Consider the following 21,246-nt stretch of genomic DNA (forward strand, 5'->3'; position numbering starts at 1 on the left):
TTAGTGGAGGTTTTCTTTCCTAGGAAAAACAATCACCAAGATTGAAAATTGGGAATTTAGTTAACAGGGATCCAGACTGCTAAGATCCAACCTGTGTGCCATTTCTGGTCCCATTGAGAGTCTGGCATTTTTCAGTTACAATGTATTTGTTGGTGATTTTCAACCCTCTTCAGTAATTCTGTGTTAGTGCAGGAGTTCTAACAGTCATCCTTTTTCATGGAATTTTGAAATCAACACTGAATGCTGATTTATAACATTGAACATAAGCTACATACATGGCATGTTAAGTGACTATTGAACCAAAACTCACAGTGATATAAAGTCCAGGTTTTCACCAAGATGTGCCCTCATCCATATGGGCAAGCAAGATCCAAAGTCAATAAAAAAATTGCTGTTTTTTCTCTCGGACTTTACTGAGCTTTGGATTTTGTATACATCGTCACAAAATGAAATCAACAAAAGCAGTACAGCCTACATTGTGTTTTCACACTGTTAAGTATATAAATGACCTCTCTGTATGAGAACCACATGTTAATACATTTTTGGTAGTCTAAATAACTGCTTTTTTTTTCTTGTCCAAAGCAAAAACAATTCAACTACAGCAACAGCAATAATGAAGTGAAATGAAACTGTAATTCCAATATTGATCCATTTGAATATTATTATAGCAAACTCCTAGATCAATTAAAAATCATTTAAAAAAAAGAAAAGAAAAAAAACAATAAATCAGATTATACCTAATTCCTTTAATCTAGCAATTTTCTTATTTTTTTCAGTATGAAACTTTTCATTACTTTTTTTCTCCATCCGCCTTTATGCAATTGCAACACTGCTTTGCACTGTATTCCTCTGGTCTTCTTATTCAAGGATGAAGTGTCCATGCCTGCTTTGCATGGATATGTAGGAATGGCTTGACAAACCATCTCAGGATGAACACAAATGCAGTGTGCATAGCATTGTTCTTGATGATGGAATTAATAGCCATATATTTAGATTTGCTTTCTGCATCCCATTGTCTGAAGAGATTAAATGCCTATCACTGGTGCAGCAAAGCTCATTCATTTTCCTATAACCTTCTGCTTTAATGGCCAGAGAGGTTCTGTGGTTGCATTTCTCAGAACTTCTCACCTCAGCAGGATATTCTTTCTGAGGTACTCATCATTCCCATGTGCCTTTCCTCTTCAGTGTTAGCAGCTGTGGCTATTCTGTACCGAACACTAGTTGGATATAAGAGCACAGAGGGTTGAGCAATAACTGGAATAGTTAGTGTTGATACGTGGTGTCCATATGGACAGTACAACTTAACATTAAGGCCTTTCTTTACTGGGTTTGATCCTGGCCCCGTGAGTCAAACTCTAGCTGTCAGGGGATTTGTTTTAAGTAATGGTCATTTGTGTTTCATAATTATCTTGAATAAACACAATTAGTTCCACATTCTGCTGTTTTCTTCCTAAGGCATCTGTAAACATTCTGTACTATTCTAGCAAATGGCTTTTGGCAATCATTAGAAAAAAAAACCTAAGGCAAAATAGTTCTCAGTGGATCCTTTTAATTTATTCTAAGGAGCATGCCCAGAGGAGTAATGAGACCTACTAGACAGTAATGGCAAAGGGATATTATCTTTCACTTAGTTAACCATTGTAACCCACTTTGAAGTATCTCCAATCACAGTCCTCATGTGGTTAAATTAGAACACAGACTCATGAGTTTTCACTTCAGGGTTTCTCCCGTAAGCCAACCTAATGCATTTGGTATAGAAGTAGTGTAGGTATCCTACTTCCATTCTCCCATTAAAGAAGATATCCAACAAAGCTAGCTGAAAGTGTTACTGAAACAAAAAAAGGAGTGCAGAAATTTTTTTACAGCACTAGGCATGCACAAATCTGTTTTTTTCTCAAGGCTTCTGATTCTTTTTATCCTTTGGGCACTAGACAATTTACTTGTCCTCTCTGTGCCCCTTTTATTCTGTCTGTGACATAGGGATACAGAGCATTTTTCTGCTTTTGTAATTCTCTTTCAGTTGAAAGCATTGCAAATTCATAGTAATACCATCCCCTATATAATACTAGCATCAGGTTTATGTATGGTTGAGATAACAGAATAATATTTCTTCAACATAATGGACTCAGGTTTGTTTTTTAGATTGTACATTAGACAAACGGAAAATCAATAGTCCCAGTCCATTAAAAATAAATAAAATGTTTAAAAAAGGATTATTGAATAATGAGAAAGAAGCAGCGTAGTTCTCGTTCTAGTAAACAGGCAGTTAAAACTACGAGGAAAGTGTCAATTGGTAAAATTAGCTAAAAAAGTTACTGTGAGTTTTTGCCCTACATTTGGACTATCAAAACTGAGGCAAACTTTTCAAAGCAAATTGCTGAGGATTGCCAAGTTAACAAGCTGTTCTGTGCTGCAAGGGACATATTTATGGACATACTTTCAACAAGACGTACCTAGTGCTACCAAGCTGTGCTGTACTAAATAGCAGTAAGCATCAGATAAACTGATTTTTTTTAATAAAAGATTTCACACATGAGAATGATTAAACACAGCTCAAATATTCAGAAGTGTACAAACCTTTCCCTCCCCCCAAATCCACTCCTCTTCTCTGCTACAATAGTGTCTAAACAAAGCAAGAAAAGCCAGGAAATTCAAAGATAAGAAGATACAGAATTTTATAATTCATGCACTTGTGAAGAAGACACTGAAAAGTTAATTATGGATGAGTACTAGGTCTTTAGTAGTAATTTTTATTTTAGTGGGGTTGTGTTGTGTGCAGCATCTTTAATGACATTTCAGAGTATGCCTTTTAAATTTATCAGTTTTTTTTCTTAAGGGCTGTGTTTTTAAAATGTTTCACAACCTTTTCTCAAGAAAAACACTCTAAAAACTATTTCCAGCCTACAAGACTAACAAAGCTAATACTGCAAGCAAGAATAGCTAGGCAAAGAGCTAACTCCTGGTCACTTTTTATAAAGAGCAGGGTTTTTAATGGCAGTGTTCTTCAAAATCAACCTTAACCATTTGTATGCAATGGGCCATATATGCAGAATTTCACTGTAAGTTACTACCAAGGCAGATATTATCTCCAGACACAGGATTGTTTTGCACATCCAGGTTCTTTTGCAGCTTCTAGGCCTCAGGAACATTACTGGTCCCAGGTGGGAAAAGTACTGAATATGTGTACCTTTCCAGTTACTAAGGGCACGTACATGCAGGGTACCTGTAGCTGGGCAGACACTCAGTATCCAGGTATCATATATCTAAGCACACCAGTGGTGTTGCAAAACCTGCTAGAGAAAATCTAAATAGCCCATAAACAAAGACAACTTTAACTAAATACACCATTTGCCTTCAACCTCATTTGTGCTCCCTGGTTCAAATTAGAAATGATGCCGTGAATAGACAAAGATTTGTGTTTATAATTGCATTTCAAAGCTAGCTGGGCATTTTGGGTCTACTTGTATGTCCAGAAAAACTGTGAGCTTCACTGGTATGTGTTAGATATTTTTCTGTCTTAGAAAAGACCTATTTTCTGGTGTTATGCTTTTCTGAGAGTCTTGCAATGTCCTTCACTGAAGTGCAGGAGCTCAAGATGAAGCTTATTCCAACCAGAACCAGAATGTCACTCACCAGGAGGTAACTCCAAGATTTTAAAAATGCCTTGAGTAATTTCATTTTTTCCTGTAACCCCTTTCTTTCATGTAACCTTAACCATGTTTCTGAGTATCTGCAGTCTCCCATGTCATTTGTATATTGGAAGTGCCGTATAGAACATTTATGTGCATCTTCATTTAGCCTGTGTATCAGCTGAAGCAATTCTATTCAGTACACCTCTTAATACTTCTGAAAGAAGTAAGAAGTTAAAATTTTTGAGTTTATATGAGGTTATTTTTCATTCTTTTAAACCACAAAGCTCCTAGTTAACCAAAGCTCCTAATGGATTGAATAGAAGAAAAAAATAAAAAAGGAATTTGAATTACAGGAGTGCAAATAACAGAATTTAATCTATGTAGTCTGCATGTAACACAAAAACCAGAACACTGCAGAATGTTTTCTCACTTTCCTTCTGGACTCCTACTGTTCTCAAAAAATGGTTTGCTATTTACCTTTAAGAATAACCTTAACCTTAGGGGCTTTCAGAGAGATATATTGATTTACCTACAGCAAACATAATAATATACCTTACTAAAATATCTGAAAATACATTTATTCCTGAGCCTGTAAGACAGATTCATGCTTTTTAAGTGTAAACTTGAGTTTTAGAGGATTTTTCCCTCCTAGTTTTGGTAAGAGATATTTAAGCAGAAAGAGCAGCTTGTTTCCTTGACAGCAGAGAAGCAACTGTTTTGGTTTTCTTTGTTCCATGTCTGCTCAACATACTGTATCCATAGAAATAGCTGCTGTCCCAGAAGATCAAGCATTTTGTATTATATATACCCAAAGGCTAGGTTAATGTTACCTTAACTTTACAGAGTTTCTATCATAAAATTTCAGAAATTAAAGAAATTTAAAAAAAAAAACAAAAACAAGGAAAGCAAAGGTTCCCAAGGCAATGCTGTACATTCTGTATGTTTTGTGATTTATGTTTAACATTTAAAAAATATCAGTATTAAGCTACACATTTAAGAAATAAAGACGAATGTAATGTGTTGCTTATAATCCATGTTGCTGACCACCTGTGACAGTAGAAACTGCTGCTTTTGTTTTTGTCATTTTTGTGATGCATAACATGATGAACTGCTTGTTTGCACCAAGCATGCTAGTTTGCAGTACACCTAATACTTCACCAAATATTCCCTCTTATTTCAGAAGTGAAGTGATGTAAAAACAGGTACTCTAGGTTTTATATTTGAGGGCCAGTCTCACCTCAAAGGCAAAAATGATGAACAGCTGAGGAACAGTACCTGCAAGCACCCCTATCTTGCCTCCTACCTTCTCAACCTCCTGCACCACCCATCCCTACCCCTGCACAAGAAACACCACGTAAACTGCAGCTTTTTGCACTCTCTGAGATGACAAATAGTTTGATGATTAAGGTTGGAAAGGTCTTAGCTAAGATAAGGATGAGAGTCTTGGGCTCCACGTTCTCCTCTAACACAGCATTTTACAAAGACACTTTCCACCATGTGGCAAGTTTTACGGGGAAGGATGACTCCCAAAGAGCTATAAAACAGTGAGAAGGGATATGGCAACGAGGTTATAACTGAAACAGATTTGTAACTTCTGCTCCCATCTCCTTTGCCTGTAGTTGTTTACAAAACACTTGGGTGTGCACGTGGAAACCACAAAAGCAGCTCCTACCCTCCTGAAGAACAAACCACCCTCCAGGTTTCAGGATTTAGATAGTCCCCTGTCACAAGCACCCAGGCTGCTCCATGATGGCTGGTGTATGGAAAGGGGCTTAATTAAATCACAAATCACACAATTCCAAGATGAGGCCTAATTGCTATTTGACTCAGGATAGACTTATTTTTCTCCCAGAAAGCAAGCAATCTCCCAGCAGTGTGCTACCCAGCTCAGACTGGCTCTCTCGGCAACCCTCAGGTGAGGAATTGAGGAGGGGGATGTGAGATGGGGCTGGCTGTGCTGTGGGAAGTGAGAACCCCCATGCACTCCTGGCCTTCCTGGGTGGTGGAATATTGATGAGCTGTGAGAAAAAGCAGCGAGGCTTGTTCCCGTGGTTTGCTGTGCCTGCTAGCTCTGTCTCTCTGTATATATGTATACATGTTTATGTGTGTGCTAGTGTGGGAGTAAGTACATATTCTCAAAATGTAAATAAATACAAATAAGCACGCATCCACATATCTGCACAAATATTTATAAAAGAAGTGAAAGGGAAACAGTGATGAAGATCAGCACTTTTGCTCAAAGGACTACCTGTGCATGGGGGAAAATGTATTGGCAATGGATTTTTTTTCTCCTAAACCTCGGCTCAACTTCACAAAACCCGATTTCCAACATGGCCTCATACAATTCCTTTTATCACTTTCTCTCATTGTGTCCTTATGTACAAGGGTAAAGACTATTCTACTGCATCCAAGTACAGTGTGCTAAAGGGAGGGTGAGCAGTGGGGAGCCGTGCCTGTGCCACTGTCCTTTGCCTGTTCCTGATTCCATGGCCTGAGGCAATGGTTTGCATTTTTAGGACAACAGCCGGCTATCTGCAAGCAGGAGACCACTCGTCAGGCTTCATTACTGCACACAAAATGACACTAGTGAGCCTGTGGTCACAACTGTGCTTATGGTGCGCTGAAAAGCCATTACATCTCATTGCAACAAAAAACTGCACGAATGTACAGGCTGACCAGCCCCATAAATTGCCAAAAACCTGACAGGTCAGCTTATTTATGCAATGTAGTACCTGCAGTACAAATTTCTGGATAGAAGCAATAGTGAGGGACTAGGAACTGAGAAATCTGTTCATCAAAAGTGTTATAATTTAACAGGCAATCCTTCTGTTTTCTTTATTGAGTACTGAGAAAATAAAGAATTTGATTCTGCTGCATGCTTGCAGCATTAGGCATGGTCAGCCGAAGTGCCTTCCCCATCTCCACATTAACAACCCTAGAGCATAGTTAAAATCTAATGACTAGCATGAATGGATTTTCATGTTTGATAGTTATTTTTCATTGTTTAAATTTTTGGTATTATACAGATCACATTGACATATCTGATACATAGCATTTTAGCTCAACCATAAGTGAACTGCTTTCTGCTATAATTATGGACAGTATTATTTGTTTGTCAGGCAATGAGTGCGTCTAATAATGTTGCATGTAAAAGGTAAAACTCAAAGAGACAAAGAAAATGCAGCCATTAGGATTCTGGAATATTCCTTTCTAAAGGAAATTCATATAAGAATATAACTAGGATTTATTTATGTTACATATAGTTGGTACTCATTGGTGAGTGCTGTGAACAAAAGAATTGTGGGCCAGATTCTGATCTTGTTTGAATGCTTATGTGCACATATAAAGAGAGACAGGAAATAATTTTATCCTGGTGAAGCAAGATTCTGAGGTCAGAAGCTATAGCTGGGGGAAACAGGCTTACAAGTCCACAGTGGATTTCTCAAGTAATCCTACTTCCCTAGCATAATTTGTTGATTACAGTTATAGAGGTGTTGAATAACTTGAGATCTCTGATGGAATTGTGTCAGTGCATGGACATTACAACTGACATCAACAACAGGATGCTTCTTTATTAATAAAACTGTTCTGCACTCATCAAATATTAGTACATGTTTTCCTTTCCTTAAAATATATTCCTCCTTGTATTCTAGTCTACAAATGCTCACACACATGCAGGTAGCAATAGGTTATTGTGATAGGGAGAAATTTGTTATTGTTGTCAAAAGTCCTAACTGGTTCTTCCAAGTGTAAGGGTTTAACTACAGGTCTTGCACCCAATGTCTTAGTGGGAGGCAGAGCTCTGTAAAGCATATATTTATATTACAATAATATCTGGTCTTCAGACTTAGCCTTTCATTTTCTTCAAATGTAAAGGACATTGGGTATGTTAAAATGTGGAGGAGGGGAGTTCTCTGCAGAAAATACTTCAGGGGACTCAGCCATGTGGATTGAACTTTACCTGGAAGCTGCATTAAACTTTTCCAAGGCCTTTGGGGTTCAAAAAATGTAGGATGCTGTCACATTGATTAAATATCTTGGTCTTGACAGAAGGTCCATCAGCTGTAACTTTGAAGGCCACAGATATGATGATGGGAGTATAAAAGCAGCCCATGGGTCTGTGGATGGTAATGCATTACTTTAAAAAGATTGATATATTGTCATAGTAACACCTACCAGTAAGAGGGACTAATATGTCAGAGGTTTTTCAGCCTTAAGTTACTGAGTTGCTCCTATAGAGGCTCTTGCTACAGATACCGAGTTATGTGGATGTTGGCATCCTGTAATGTACTTCTTCCCTCACATATGAAGCAATGTGTAGGTAATTGTTTTCAGCAGTTCACATTGGTGGCAATAAGTGTAAATTTTATTGGAAACTGCAATTTTCATGTTTGATAGTTATTTTTCATAGCATTACTTTTGTCTTGATAGCTTACACATAACCTCTTATTTATAAGTATCATGTTCTCTAGAATAAAAGTGGAATGTGGGCAAGTGCACTCGCGGTTAAAAAGATTTCATCAGTGACCTGAAGATCCCTGGGCTCAGTTGAGATGCAGTAACAGAACAGGTACCTGGTGCTAACCAGCAATGCTATGAAAGATTCTGCATAAGCCATCTCCATGGCACTTCATTTTCAGCAGAGATGTTAGTTGACCCATTGTCCTTATGTTGTGCCTGATAAGCACAAGTATCATGTCTGGATATCTCGATTGGCATGGGGTGTGATGGAGTGTGTTATGGAATTAACCACTGAGAAGAAAGCTTTACATACAAGGCTAACAGGAGACAGGGGCTTGTCTGGTCACAGGATCAGAGCCCTTTATAGTCTAATGACTGTTTTAGTTAATTTCAGAAGTTTAAACATAGAGCCAACTGAGCTCAGAAAACCTACAGGTATACAGACTGTAGTCTATTTGCCTCATCAGTTTGGAAGAGAATACCTGCAGGCTTACCCATTGTACATTTAATAACATCTGAGATGGCTCCTGGGCAATAGGATAACACCAAATTGATTAAGCAAAAGGAGTATCAGCAACTGGTCTTTTGTCATCCTCTGCCTGTAGCACCTCCTGGAGCCCAAGAGTCTGAAGTTTAAAGGCAGGAACAAGAGTAGCAAACACTTATCACTTGTATAGTGCTACAGCTTTCATGTTAAATATACTGCCTGTATCTTACTTGAAGAGGAACCACAATGTCCCAGTGTAGGAAGTGGCTTTCAAGAGATGAGAAAAACTGAAGTAGATAGCAAGTAATTTGTGTTTTCATGCAATAACAGCAATATTTCCTGGGCCTGCAGAATATCTTTCCCAAGCATCTTCCAAGAGCTTCCTATAGCTCTAAAGCAAAAAAAAAAACTTCCAGAAAGACCAGCAGTGACAGACAAGGCTCCTTGCACAACTTAGCACCATCATGGTTTACCTTCTGGCATTTGTCCTATCTTCCTCACTTTGCCCTAGGATGTAAGTTGGGATGTATTTTTATATTTTTATGGAAAAGTTAAGTTGACCTATTCAGTGAACCGGTGAGCAAGCACACATGTGCAAAGACACATGATAATTTGCCTTCTGTGCTTTTAAAGTTGCTGCACTACTGGGCCTCTGGAACCCAGTTAAGCCAGCAGCTGAATTCCCTGTCTGTGCAATGAGATGAGCATCAACATCCTAAGCAATGCAAGTGGGGAAAAAAAGCAGATTTGCAGAGGCTTTTGGGTGGTTATTTGTGCAATACTAACCCATGTGCTAATTAGGACAGGTATCACATTCAGGGCTCGGCAGTTCAGTCTCTCAGCTCGGCTGTGACTTATACCACCACACATCAAGCCCCAGTCCCTAAAAACCAAGCTACTATACCCCAGTGCAGCTAAGTTTAAGCAGAAGAAAAAAATTGTAGTCATTTCACTTCCCTTTTACCTTTACAAAGCATATCAGTTATGCTCTGTGATGGGAAGGCCGTGCAACCTTCAATTGAATTCAAGATGTTTTCTCCATCAGAAATATGGGTGACTAGAGCTGCCCTTCTCCCTAATTCCATGTAATGTAGTTATTCCCCTTCTAGAGTAGACATGCCTCAAGACACCACATGCTACAAGTCAGCAACAGGTGGTTCACAATGCTATGGCCCCATAGAGATTTCCAACAGCTGGCATGAGTAGAGAGAACCCAGAAGAAGAGAACCCAGAACATGGTACACTCCTGCCTTGCTTCTACTCTGGCATCAAATCCTGAAACATTTTCTGCATCCAAAAGGTCTTGCTGAGAATTTTTTTGTCATCAGTTCTCCACTCATCCATGTCATCCATGCCTTCAAACTTTTTAATGCTGTAGGGATAAGAGATTGTTACACTACCTACAGAAAATTATGACATAATAGTGGTGCTGTAGAAAACTCTCAAATATATGGATATTTCAATTTATTTTAAGTGTTCCATCTGGAATATCATAATGCACTATTTACTGCTGTTCCTATATTTAAAACTGATAGGCTACACTTAGAGTAGCTGTTAAGATAATAACCAATGGGGGACAGATTGATATATAACTTAATATGCTAGCCTTTTAAAAGCTCTTAAAATAGTTCAAACCAATTTCAGCTTCAAGGTTTACACATGTGCAGTGTTACAATTTCTGGGGCAAAAATCCCTTATGACTTACTGAGCCTTTGAAGCCCAAGGTTCAAAGACACGTAAGACAATCTGACCTAGGAATACTGTGTTTGCCAAATATCCTGATGTGTCACCTTTAAAAATCCAACAAAACATGAGTTCCAGATATGGTTTTTTTCATCATATCAAAAATTATTCCTCTTTTCCCTTTTCCCTTGTACCGTTTTTAATTCTGAGCAGTTAAGCTTCATCACTGAGATTGATTTTTCACTCAAGCTTGTACTGAAAACTTGCTGAAGTAAAGTCAGCACAGAGATGCAGACCAAGACCCATGTTTGCCACCTCAAATTTCTTCATTCTGCTATCTTCTCTCCACTAGTCTCCTCTCAGGAACCAAACACAGGGCAAAACTACCATGCTATTATGAACTAGATGAACATCATATTGGTGTGCAGATACAAGTTTCTTACCCAGAAGACACTTGGAGTCATCTTTACCTCTCCTTTACACTACCAGGACCTCAAAAAATATGGAGAGGAGCAGCACTAGGGAAATCTGTCACCACCTTTTTCCATGACAACTGGCACTCCAAAAAGAAGTATCAGGCTTTAAACTGTAGAAATGGAAATAGATTTGATCTTGGAAAAAATCTGATTGAATCAACTTTATTGTATTAGAAGGTTTTAAAGAGGAAATTAGCTAAACACTTGCTGTCACTGCCACCTGTACTCAATGGCTGTGGCATAAGCAGCCCTGTATGGGGACAGTCTACTTGGACTTTGAACTCTTTCCTGTTTTTCATCTGTATTCAATAATACTTGTGGTGGGGAATTTAACCCATTACTACATGGTAAAGCGAAATGTAAAGCTGGAACCCAATAGTCTATCTTCACTTTCTTGGCCCACAGCTCCCTCCTCTATTATTGCTATCATTGTTCATCTATTTATTTCCTTCACCTGATTTTCAGATGATCTGATCTCTGGCTTTCCCCTCTGGCTTGAACAGGAGGAGCCAACACCCAGCACTCAGGGTTTCTGATGAGACTGGCTTAAAAGGAATTACTTCTCTGTCAATGAAACTGAGAGGACATTTTTCAGCTCCTTCTCTCTCGCACCCTCTTTTTCTCACCACTCATCCCGCTCCTGCTTTAGGGTACTTTAATGTGATAAGGTGCGATACACAGTTAATCTAAGCTGCTGTTTTGGAATTGTTGGTGAGAGCTAGCTAACACGCGCACTGTGCAGACATATTTTAGTATTACCTTTCCAGCACAATCAAGTCTGTCAAGGGAAGTATGGCTTTATTTTACAGTTTTCCATTATATTTAATGTTTTACACCTCAGGAATGTTTTATGAGTAGGGCATAAGTTGTAGGAGCAATTGAATTCAAATCAGATGCGCAGTCTAACTCCAGGTCCCCTATTAACTTTTTTATCTCCCTGCAGAAGTTGTTTCTGTCCATATTTTTATTTCAGCTGGGCTGAGTGGGAGAAAGAACTCTAAGGGAGGTCTTAGCAGATGGTTGTCACAAACTGCATACGGCAATTGAGAATTAGTGTGCAAGCATATGCAACCTGGTACAGTATGAAACATTCCAGCATATGAACACTGAAGTAAATCAAGCTTGGACAGGATTTTTTTTTTTTTTATGAAAATTAGAATTTAGTTTCTCTTTTCATCTATGCATATGGATCTCAGGGCTTTGCAACATATGGGGTCAAACTCTGGACTTCAGTGTGACTCCTTGCAAACCTAGGTAGTTAAATTAAGTACAAATTTAGTTCACTAAGATTAATGTAAAAATAAAACATGCACAAATACAAACACAGCCATTGTGTATGTGTGTGTTTGTTTATAGGTATGAATATATGTATATATATTAAACACCTAATTTAATCTTCATTATTTCTCCTTCTCTGCACACTCTCTAAATAATCTGTAAAAGAAACCTAGTGAAGAAAAGAATGGAGAAGAAAGGCAGTTCCAAAAATTGTAACTTGTGTGCATACATTGCTGGGTTTTCCTTCCCTTTAGAGAAGCAGCACGTTTGCTGGAAAAACTGACTGGAACAGGAAAAATATCAAGTGGGTGAGCAAACACCCTTTTGTAGGTCATGTTTTAAACAAGCAGGAGGAAGGTTTTTGATATTTTGCCTTGAGATACAGCAATGTTCAGGCAGGTCTCTGACTGAGCAGGGGTTCAGGTAGCATCTGTTCCCCCATGTCCTGCTTTCCAGGCTGCAGGAGTGACCCCAATCCAGGCTGGTGACACCCACCTCCCCTCACCTCCCTCCCCCCTGTTCTCTCTGTGCTCAGGGTGCAGAGCAGGGGAGCAGGGGAGGGGTTTCAGGAGTGAATTTTGCTGTGAGGAGGTCTCCCAGAAAATATGCCTCGATTCTTTCTTAACCTTCCCACTTGCCCTTCTCGCTAAGTTATGGTGGACAAATAGAACTGAAATGGAGAGAGAGGAAAGAATGAAAATACTGGCACACAAGGAAATACTGAATTACATATTGGTCGACCAAAACACAAATCAACTCAAAACTACAGGAGTCCACCAACATGCACATAAATCATTTATAACGATAATCCAAGGCTAGGTCCAAATCTCATTAAAGTATATGAATCCTTAATCTATTTTGGCAAAAAAGAGCCAATACACATTTTTTCTTTTTATCATAAATTACAGTTCTGTGGCACTGTGCAAATATTACCAAGCTGTAAGACAGCTGTGCTCCATTAAAATGTGTAATGGTCGCTGATTTCTTACAGCACATGGTCATCAGGCTGAATCTACAGCCAGTAATTAGGAAGATGAAATGTTTAATTGTGCCTTAATTTTGATAAAATTTATCTGTCACACATCCCGTAGTCAAGCAGTATGCTCACAAATCAATGTCATCAGGCCTGAGCAAGAACTGAAGCACCACACTCTTGTTTCTGACAGATTCATTTGAATATCAGACTGCTCCGGATGAGCCACTAGACTAGCAAAACAAATAAAAACTTTCCTGATGAGCACAGCTCCTGTAGCACACATCTCACTACCTAGGCTAAAAGACATAGAGGTCAAAGCAAGAGGCAGGTAGTTTTCTTTCATCTCTTGCTCAGCAAGTTCCCTGGGCACAGCAAACCACCTAAAATTTTTAAAAAGTAAAAAACTTCTTATTGACTACTTAATCAAGTCTCAAGGGCTGGGAGGTGGTGGAGTCAGGCAGAGGTTTTCATTCCTTATTTCCTCCCCTCTTATTTGTTCTCCTGCTGAAAAATCATGCGAGGCAAAGCCAGTGCCCATTGTGTAGGCGAGAGGCAATCACTCACTTCCCTGCTGGCAGTACAGCAGTGCACATTACAGCAACCAGTCATGTGCAGATTATTACCACACATATGCATTATTATTTTTTTCTCTTTTTTTTACATTGGAGTCCACATGGCATGTCAAAATGGCAGCACACTGCCTGAATAGTGCCCAGTTCCATTTTTAAAAAAATGAGTGCTTTGCATTTAGTACATCCAAAAATGGGACCCATTTTGTTCATTAATTGGTTTTTTTCCCTTTCTTTCTTTTCTTTCTCTCTTTCTTTCTTTCTCTCTCTCTTTCTTTCTTTCTTTTTTCTTTTTCTTTTCTTTCTTTCTTTCTCTTTCTTTTTTTTCTTTCTTTCCTCTCTCTCTTTCTTTCTCTCTCTCTCTGTCTTTCTCTCTCTCTCTTTCTCTCTTTCCATCAGACTAATGGAAAGAGAACGCAAGATAGACCAGCTACTTTACCATGATCATGGGCACACTGGCCTCTGCTCCACAATGTTTCCTAATTGTTTTCAAAGAGTCACTGTTGATATTGTCCAGTGTGTTACTGGGGGATACAGCTGTAGTATAATAGTACCCTGCTACAGGGACTGAATACAGCAGTGCTGTGTTAATGAACATAAGCCTTCCATTGCCTGAGAGAAAAGACAGTGCCACTAATTTCAGATGCTATAGCTGATCCAGAACCATTGATACATGGTCCAGACAGACCCAGGGAAGGAAGGATAGTATTGGTCTTCCTGTGGGTCACAATACAGGAGAGCCTACATGGTGGCATGAGTGAGAGCAATTATCACCTCTCTGATTTGGAGCAAAGCCACATGAATCCTCAGTTATCATCATATGGTATTGGGGTTAGAAAAGCTTACCACCGTGTGTTCATTTGACCAAACCTCCTGGTGTTTGGAATCTGGTTTTTCCCTTTTGTACCTATCAAAGGATGAGCCTCTGTGTGTCTCAGCAGACCAAGAGTCCCATTTTTGTTGCCCTAAATTACATCCCTATATACACAGCCATGTATTCTGCAGATAATTGTAAAGGGAAGATTATTGAAAAACTGTCAAAAAAGGCAACTTTGGTAGTACCTGCAATTCTGATAGCTAACTCAGATGAAAATTTAGGACTGTTTTTAAGACAGAACACTGGGTTGCTTACTACTCTCATTTTCTCTACAGCTGTCAGGTGTCTGTCCTTCTTCTAAATCTAAGAGCAGGGTTTGCTAACACACTCCATAATGTCCTGTTAACCTACTCTCTGACTGTATTGCTTTTGCAGCTTTTCCACCATTTGTACTCTAGAATATGAAGATCCTCTGGAATGATTGATCAAAGGTCATAGTCGGGTTGTCCCATGAAAACTTCTTATCCCTCTCTCTGCTTAACCTTTACATGAGCTTGATTTTTAAAAGTGTAAACAGATGAGCGACTAGAAAGTTAACATCTATGCAGTAGCAGTCATAATTAAATGTATGAAAATGTTCCTGTCTTGTTTGTAATCACCTCGCTGTTGCATTTCTGCTGTGAATATAAAATGTGTATTTCTTCTCTATGACCTCTCTGACACTGTCTCAGTCTTAATCTGAAGCATGCCATCTATCTGAAATGAGTTATTTTTTCTCTGTTATGGAGTTCTCATATCCTTTTTCACAATCAGATGCCATCTTTAGCAAATGTTGGAGGATCGGAGACCTGGACTGTTTTCTTCAATAACATCTCACATAACGTTTTTATTTAATTTTACAATAGAATTTGTAATCTAAGAAATAGTTACATTCTTTGAAAATCAGTTCGTTGCTGTGAATAGGTCAGTTGCTGGAGTTTTTTCCCTGCTTAGAAACATACTTGCTGATAGATACTAACTGCTTATATCAAATAGAAAGTTCTCCCCTTTTTTGGTTTGTTTGAGTTTGTTTTTAAAGTACATGCATATTGAAGCTTCAAAATCTTCTAAAAATGTAATGGGTGAAAAAAGAGCACAGAACCACCTAATGGCATTATATTTATCAAAAATCTCTCAATTCTGTCTGCAAAAACAACAACAACTGAGGTATAGAGTCTAGCTAAGCTCAACAGCTCCTTCTACTCCACCTAAAAGAAAAATTACAAAAATAGTGATTTTGTACTTCTAGCCTATGAGGCAATTTTGATGTAAACAACAAGAATGTACTAAAATAGTCATTTGATGTAAAAAAATTATTGAACAGATACGCAGGATTTTTAACAATGGAGAAAATTATGAGCTCTGCCATTCAGTCTCCTCTGGTTTTATTACTGTTATGCAATATTTGGATACACCTCTGCCCCACAGGACAGAGCACTCTTAATAAACATTAGTGTGGAGTAGATGTAAGATCTTCAATTGTAAGTGCTGGAAAGAAGGCTGGAGATAATTCATCACAGCTTTCATTTCATCAACCTCTTCTGAAATGTTCTTGCTGTCCTTTATTCCCTCTTGTATTTCACAACAGTGCTGGAGGCTATAGTAAAAAAAAAAATTATCTTTTTTTAATAATTTTTCAGTTTTGTTCGGTTCAGTTCCAGTTCTTTGATATTAATGAGATTACAGATTTTAATAGTGATTATGACAGTGTTAGCAGCCTATAATCTGTCACATCTTTCTGAATTCTGTTTTAGCTAAGGTCTCTTATATAATTATCTGTTTTACTTATTTAGTTAGTTAATTATATGAACTTATTGCCTTTTTGTAACATCTCGAGATAAAACTGGCAATCAAAATATTTTTGATTACCTATCTTAATTTTAAGATCTTTGAGGTAGTCAAGCATAAAGTTATAAATCCCTTCTGGAGCAATCAGACAGGCAGGTAACTATGTTGCTACTATCAGTGTTATCAGAAGGTGGTAGTCCTTCTTTTTATTTTTTGGAATTATTTGTGGTTTTTCACCAGACAATCCACAACAGGGGGTTTGGTGGGGGAAATTTTCAACTCAGTGTGCATAAACTCTGTAGTAGTTTCTTCATGGGTTTCTAGATCGATGCAAATGGTCTGTAGACAGAGCACTAAAAGGAGCTACAAAGGTCTTTTATTATTTATTTATTTATTTACTTACTTACTTACTTACTTATTATAGTACCTACCTGCACAGATAATGAAAAATGGGTGCCTGCCACAGACAGGTCACAGCCTGGCTTTCTGAAGGGACAAAACAGATGATGGAAAGAGACAAATCGTGGGTAAGTGAGGAAATGAAAAAAAATAAAAATGTTTTGCTGTGTAAAAAATAGACTCCTCTCCCTGTACTTAGTCATTGTCAACTGGCATTCTTCTGCTGAACACTGTGTTAAAAACTAATTGTAAAGATGAAAATACAGGAGCATAGCATGGCAGATTTCTGGATTTAGACAAGCTTTTCCCCAAGCAAAACGAATGCTGTTAATAAGAGAGTAATGATGCTCATTGTCAAAATCACTGAATTTTTCAGACAATATCAGCACTTTCAATGCAGTAGTCTGTGATCTGTGATTATCCTTCCAAACCTCAAAGTGTGAATTCCATCTGATAACTTCCAATTAAAAACAAGATGCTCCTGTAACCATAAATATGATCATTCTACAATTCAACTGATGTCAAAGCTAAAGCCATTAACTATTCCTTTGCACCATTCTAGTGCAGTTTCGGTTTGCAACGGAAACAATCAGTGTGAAATACATCAAATACTGGCCTGGGCTAGTTTGTGTCCATCAATCTTGCTTGCACGTTATGCCTCTTCCTCTGTCTTTTTCTCCCAACTTTATAACTGGCAGAATATGAGAATACTGGCGTTCCCATGGGAAGCTCGTTTAAGGTCAATGAAGTGCCAGTGGATGCAGCAAGCTTCTTTAAATACCAGCAATTGCAGAAATGCTCTAGGACTGTAAACTCTGTTAAAAAGCAGTGCTCATCTAGTTTTTGTGTTTGTAAACAGGGTAGCACAATGGTACCTCCTTGATCAGAAGATGCATGAAAATTGATCATCAGTAATGTAATGATGTTATACAAACCTACATTTCACTTGGTAGCAGCTGAACCAAAAAGAGTCATTAGAATTCAGCAAACATGCTAAAATAATTTGTAAATGAGCATATGAGAGGTCATAGCTGTCACAGCCAATATCATAATCTTACTTCAGAACAGTTCATTGTCCTGCTAAAATACCAATGGAAGGAAAAAAATCTATGTATCTTTAAATCCTCACATTTTGGGGAACTTTTTAACTGTTTTTTTTGCAAGACCTCAGGAAATCAGTATCAATGGTTCATTAAAATGAACAGTAAAATGTACAGGAATAACTGTAAGGTGTAGAAAGTTCACTTCAAAATCTTTTGGAAAGCAAAAAATGTTCTGCTTACATAAACCTCAAATTAGTCATTTTACAATAGTTTTTTAGCATGTTTTCCTTACCCATATCCTGTGGTCATTCCATTGTATGTAAAAGTACTACTATTAAACTACATATGTATACAAGTATCAGTATTAAGAAAGTAGTGATAATTGAACTCTTTTTTGTGTATGAGTTTTTTACTCATTTAATCAAAGAGGAGGAATAATGCAACATAATCAGAAGACCATGAACCCCCCAAAGAGGGAAAAGACATTTCTAATAATTTGCAATTAAGTAAACAACTTTCACTATTTGTGACATCACCATACAACATTTCATATGCTGAACAAATCTAGAAAACGTCAACAGTTTTTAGGAAAGCCCTTAGAAAAGAGGGGTGAGGTGATGAACATAAACTGTTCATCCATTTCTATTTAGGATTTATTTCCTAGCACCCTGGTATAGAAGGCTACAAGCCAATACTTGGTTGTAGTCCAACAACATCCCACATCCTCCAGGCAGATGATTTTACATTATAATAAATTAATATATTTTAAAACAAAAGCCACACATGAAGCTAAAAAACCCTCTGCCAGATAAGGTGCCCTTACTCCTAGGGAGCATTTGAAGCCTGGGACAGAAAGGTGCAGGGGACCCTAATTTTAAGGAACATGCTTAAATTCAGGATTTTCTGGATTATCAGAAACTGGCACAACCCCAAATGTCTGAAAGCTGCTTCCTCAGAAAAATGGGCTCCACAGTACTGACAGCAGGAACAAAGCCTCATCTCCAGCCTGCGTAACGCAGTGTCCATCTGGACTGTGGCCATGGTGGCAAGTGACGGGGACGAGTGTAGGAGTGGGTCCAGCCTACGGGTCCCCACTCGAGTGAGCCGGTGGTAGCGCACCTCAGCAGAAGAGGCTCCGCTTGGGCCAGCCAATCTGTCTCTCTGCAGTTGTATGGGCTACATACCATAACGCCACAAGCTGCCATGCTGCTGCCTGCACTGCTCTCCCCCAGCAGCACATGCCCAAGCCCTGTCACGCCTCCTCTCTGCAGTTTTACCCTGACCGTGGAGGGGGAGCAGTGGGTTTGTCCTGGAAAAGGACAAAACTCCCCTCAGACCTGTTGGACCATTTGTTACCAACTGTAAAAACTGAAAGTAAGGAGGCAAATGCAAACCTCATGGATCAGTTCCATGGTTACAATAAAAACACATTGAATTTATACTGTATCTTAAGACAAGCTCAGTGTCTAAACTCTTAACCTGCCTGGTGAACGTGACATTGCCCAATCCAACGGTGTGTATCTGCCAACGTATCTGCCATACAATCACAGCGTTGCTTTCAGGGAGCACTGCTAAATTTGTCGTATGTGCAATAATTGGCTTTTGTTTGAGCTTCTTGGACCAGAAAAAAAACAAACAACTTCTCCTGCGCTGACCCTGGGCGCCAGCCATATTGAAGAGTGAAGGGTTGTTGGCCTGCGGTGCCAACATACTCCACCTTCACGGGGAGGCCATGCCCCTCACGCTCCAGCAATGCCAGACGGCGCTCGGATGAGGCGGGCTGGGTCTGGCAGGTGGCGGCACAGGAGGTAGTAAGTGAGAGCAGCACAGCATAACTAGCTGTAGCATAGCAGTAGAATAATATTCTCGCGTCCTCAAAACTGTAGGAGTGTTTTTGACTTTGACTGCTTCCAATACCTAACAAATATGAGATCATGGCTTCTGGCATAAAAGAGACAAATTCGTACCCATGCCAGTAAGACTGCCAGTGGTGGGAGGAGGTGTCACCTACCCTGTCCAAACAGGTAGTCTATTGACTTCAAACCAACATGTTTGCTCCTCTGTATGCTGCCCCCAAACACTTTATATTCACCCGGTCTACACCCATGCAAGCCAGCAGCTCCCCCAAAGGAATCTTCCATGTGGCAAATCCCCCTTTGTTTTGAACTGGGAAGGGCAGTGTGGTGTGCAAACTCCTAGATTGGCTTTGTTTGCCTTTTTAACTCTTTGCAGTAAACAGCTCTTTGTTCTCAAAATGTGTTCCTTAGAAGGAACACAGATCTGTGGAAGTCAATGAGCAAAAAGTGAAATATGAACAGAGGCAGATGAGCTTACAAGCACTGGGCCCAAAGAGCCAGACGACTTCACTATGCAATAAAAGTCCATGAATAATTGATTTCACTAGCTGAAATGAAGATTTGTTTTTGAAAAGCTGGTTTTGGTATCAAAAATAGAAATACACTGGACTGGAAAATGTTGCAGTGCAACATTTTAACAAAGTTGTCCTCCAAAATGTGTACAAATGCCCCATTTTCTAATTATGAATATTTCAACACCTAACATTTTCTGCCAGAAAATCCTTGTCTCTGCCAGCTAGCTTAAGGAAGAGCAAGTTTGAAGCAGGGGTTTGCACTCTGGAGGATCTATCTATCCCATCAGTAACTGTGTCTGTGATTCATGGGTGAGACTGCCAGAAGGTAGGATTAAGCGAATGGCTCTAAACTTCAGTGACACATATTGTTCTGTTGGATGTATGCCCAAAAAACAGGGGAGAGAGTGTGTGTAAGTGTATATGTGTGGGAGTGTGTGTGTAAAAATTGTTGCAAATTCATATAATCATGCTGCTATTTGCATTTTTTCTTCAATACCAATAGAAAAATAGGTATATTTGAATTCTCTGCTGTAGTGAGAATATAGTCATGAACTGCGTTTTATGAGTCTTCCAGACTAATTTGGCCTTTCATCCTGTCAACACAATGGTGAGATGCTGAGGTATGAGGAACATGTCAGAAACATACAGGTATAGTAATAGCAGGATGAATGAGACATCCTGTTTACATCAGGTAGCAGAGAAGGGTGTCAGCCAGTGGGGATTTTGGATCACAACTATATACTGTAACTGAAACAAATGAAAGTTCTGAAAGGTCTTTCATTCAGTTATTTGGTGTCTAAAGCAAAGAGACAAAATGACATTTATTGAAAAAGCTAATTTCTGGTTGTTCCTGGTGCAAAGAATTCTCCCACCGAGAAAGTACGGTCTAGACAGAGGAACCACAAGTATGCCAATGGAAGGTCATCTGGGAGTTTGCCGGAAAAGCAATACATGGCCTATAGGAACTTCATCCAGAGAAATTTTGGTTTATCCTAAAAAAAAACCTTACAAAATGGAGATTGGCTGCTATTTTCATGGTTTTGCTGCTAATTCATTCCATTTCCACTTGCAAGCCTTCATTGGTATTGACTGTACTGATGTTTGCTTTTGAGATCAGGGTAGCAGCAGCTGTGTGATTCTCTCCTCTCACAGTTAGCACAGAAACATTCAACAGGAAAGCCTGAGGAATTGTGTTGCACTTTGAGGAAGCAATAAAGGGAAGAGAAG

At 38.9% G+C, this 21,246-nt stretch overlaps 1 long non-coding RNA gene across 2 annotated transcripts in view; it reads left to right on the forward strand.

Annotated features, from left to right (window-relative positions):
- LOC108496104 overlaps window positions 1-21,246 on the forward strand; it is a 39,885-nt gene that overhangs the window by 14,290 nt on the left and 4,349 nt on the right. For both annotated transcript variants that reach the window (XR_001874323.1, XR_001874322.1), the window contains one exon: window positions 16,631-16,733. This is a non-coding gene — a long non-coding RNA (uncharacterized LOC108496104). The remainder of the gene's footprint in view (window positions 1-16,630; window positions 16,734-21,246) is intronic.

Source organism: Lepidothrix coronata, unplaced genomic scaffold (genome assembly GCF_001604755.1).
Source record: "Lepidothrix coronata isolate B3197 unplaced genomic scaffold, Lepidothrix_coronata-1.0 Scaffold36, whole genome shotgun sequence".
NCBI lineage: Eukaryota > Metazoa > Chordata > Aves > Passeriformes > Pipridae > Lepidothrix > Lepidothrix coronata.